The sequence below is a fragment of the Staurois parvus genome, unplaced genomic scaffold, assembly GCF_062004578.1.
Source record: "Staurois parvus isolate SC_StPar_1 unplaced genomic scaffold, SC_StPar_1.0 ptg000232l, whole genome shotgun sequence".
Lineage (NCBI taxonomy): Eukaryota > Metazoa > Chordata > Amphibia > Anura > Ranidae > Staurois > Staurois parvus.
In genome coordinates, this window is record NW_028318028.1 from 5,624,544 (window position 1) to 5,627,800 (window position 3,257).

General features: G+C 39.0%; 1 pseudogene; it reads right to left on the reverse strand.

Moving 5' to 3' along the window:
- Positions 1-359: 359 nt before the first annotated feature.
- On the reverse strand, positions 360-2,963 carry LOC149460282 (olfactory receptor 6C74-like; annotated as a pseudogene).
- Between the last annotated feature and the right edge of the window lie 294 nt (positions 2,964-3,257).

Sequence of the window (3,257 nt, forward strand, 5' to 3'; positions counted from 1 at the left end):
AAATATCTGATATGTGCATAGTTGTTTAGCTTGCTCTTTATTTAATTGTTTACAGAAACACCTTCATGTTCAAATAAATCACAAAAATTAAAAACCAATAGTAACAATACTTATTTTTTGACAACCTTTCTGAACAGTTTGAGCTAAAATATATATATGTTTGTTATGCCCACAAGATACTAATGGAATTAAATTTTTTATTAAAAAACAACAGACCACTAAAATTGTAATCTGTTTTGTCTGTGAGCTCCAAAGGTACTCCTGCGTAGTCTAAATTTACTTAGTGAAGCTGAATGTCCTTTTGTACTTTATAACAGTTATTTATATAGAGCCATTTTGGCAAACGTATGTCATCAAAGCTAAATATTTCTTCTTAGCCCATGTGTTTTGTCATAATTGATCCTACACCTTCGAAGACAACTTCGAAGAGCTGACTTCACATATTTATTCTTTAAGCTGTAGATCACTGGATTTAGCATTGGGACTGCAGCTGTGTTAAAGAGCGAGAAAAACTTTTTGGAGTCTAGAACTTGTTGGCACAATATACTGACAAGTTAGAATCACATAGAGAAGTACAACGACGGTGAGATGGGAAGAACATGTGTACAGTCATGGCCGAAATTGTTGGCACCCTTGATATTTTTCCTGAAAATCATGTATTTCACACAAAAAAGGTATTGCATTAACACATGTTTTGCTATACACATGTTTATTCCCTTTGTATGTATTGGAACAAATATAAAACAGAGGCAGAAAAGCAAATATGACATAATGTCACACAAAACCCCAAAAATGGGCTGGACAAAAGTATTGGCACCCTCAACTTAATATTTGGTTGCACACCCTTTGGAAAACATAACTGAAATCAGTCGCTTCCTATAACCATCAATAAGCTTCTGACACCTCTCACCCGGAATTTTGGACCACTCTTCCTTTGCAAACAGCTCCAGGTCTCTCTTATTGGAAGGACACCTTTTCCCAACAGCAATTTTAAGATCTCTCCACAGGTGTTCAATGGGATTTAGATCTGGGCTCATTGCTGGCCACTTCAGAACTCTCCAGCGCTTCTTTGCCATCCATTTCTGAGTGCTTTTTGACGTATGTTTGGGGTCATTGTCCTGCTGGAAGACCCAGGATCTTGGACGCAAACCCAGCTTTCTGACACTGGGCCCTACAGTGCGACCCAAAATCCTTTGGTAATCCTCAGATTTCATGATGCCTTGCACACAGTCAAGGCACCCAGTGCCAGAGGCAGCAAAACAACCCCAAAACATCATTGAACCTCCACCATATTTTACCGTAGGTACTGTGTTTTGTTCTTTGTAGGCCTCATTCCGTTTTCGGTAAACAGTAGAATGATGTGCTTTACCGAAAAGCTCTATCTTGGTCTCATCTGTCCACAAGACGTTTTCCCAGAAGGCTTTTGGCTTACTCAAGTACATTTTGGCAAACTGTAGTCTTGCTTTTTTATGTCTCTGTGTCAGCAGTGGGGTCCTCCTGGGTCTCCTGCCATAGCGTTTCATTTCATTTAAATGTCGACGGATAGTTCGCGCTGACACTGATGCTCCCTGAGCCTGCAGGACAGCTTGAATGTCTTTGGAACATGTTTGGGGCTGCTTATCCACCATCCGGACTATTCTGCGTTGCAATCTTTCATCAATTTTCCTCATCCGTCCACGACCAGGGAGATTAGCTACAGTGCCATGGGTTGCAAACTTCTTGATAATGTTGCGCACTGTGGACAAAGGCAAATCTAGTTCTCTGGAGATGGACTTGTAACCTTGAGATTGTTGATATTTTGCCACAATTTTGGTTCTCAGGTCCTCAGACAGTTCTCGTCTCCTCTTTCTGTTGTCCATGCTTAGTGTGGCACAGACAGACACACAATGCAAAGGTTAAGTGAACGTCTCTCCTTTTTATCTGCTTTCAGGTGTGATTTCTATATTGCCCACACCTGTTACTTGCCCCAGGTGAGTTTACAGGAGCATCACATGCTTGTAACATTCTTATTTATCCGCAGTTGTGAAAGGGTGCCAATACTTTTGTCCAGCCCATTTTTGGAGGTTTGTGTGACATTATGTCGAATTTGCTTTCTTTCCTCCCTTTTTTTGTTTTGTCCCAATACACACAAAGGGAATAAACATGTGTATAGCAAAACATGTGTTAATGCAATACGTTTCGTGAGAAATACATGATTTCCTGGAGAAATATCAAGGGTGCCAACAATTTCGGCCATGACTGTAGAAGGCTTTACGTCTACCAGTACTGGATGAAATTTTTAATATGGTAGATATAATGAATATGTAGGGAATAAAAGTCAGGAGGAAAGGTATGTGTGTTGAGACAATCAATCCTTCGGTGAGGTTCAGAAGCTCCAGTACGGAAGTGTCACTGCAAGTTAGCATTGTAAGTGACACCATCTCACAAAAGAAATGGTTAATTATGTTGGAGGTATAGCATGTAAATCCTGATACAGTGACAACTGGTGGAATGACCACTACAAAACACAACACCCAACAGCACATGGCCAAGAGAGCACAGGCTTTACTGCTCATAATAGTGTGATAACGCAAAGGGTTACAGATGGTCACATAACGGTCATAACTCATAGCTGTCAGTATAAAAAGTTCATGTCCTGTTAGTGATGCAAAGATATACATTTGAGCCAAGCAGCTAGAATAAGATATTATTTTATTTCCTGTAATATGGATAACAAGACTCTTATGTAGTGTGGTGGTGGAGGAGGACACATCTGAAATAGACAAGTTGGCCAAGAAAAAGTACATTGGTGTATGGAGATGACGATCAAAGCAGACCAAGAGCAGAATGGTCATGTTAACACCAAAGGTGAGGCGGTAAATAAACAAAATGAGAATGACGATAGGATTCTGAAACTCTTCAACATCTGAAATTCCCTTTATAATGAAGATGAAGGTTGTGTGATTTGAAGGATTTGTGTACATTGCTGTTTTCTGAAAGATTTAACAAAAAAAAAAAAAAAAAAAGCTGTGCATGGAAGAATGAAATTCACTGCACTAATTTACTATCAGTTAATGTGTTTGTAAGGGCACCGACAAGCAGTATGTTCACATTTCAAACTTGCTTTCAGTTTCGATTTTAATTCAGATCATTTGTTATTTCAGATTACATTTGCTTCATTATTTTGGATTCGTAGAAATTTGTTATCATTGTAATTCGGATACATCCAAATCTCCGAATAACAAATATTGCATCCGAATTTCAATTCAGGACAAAAA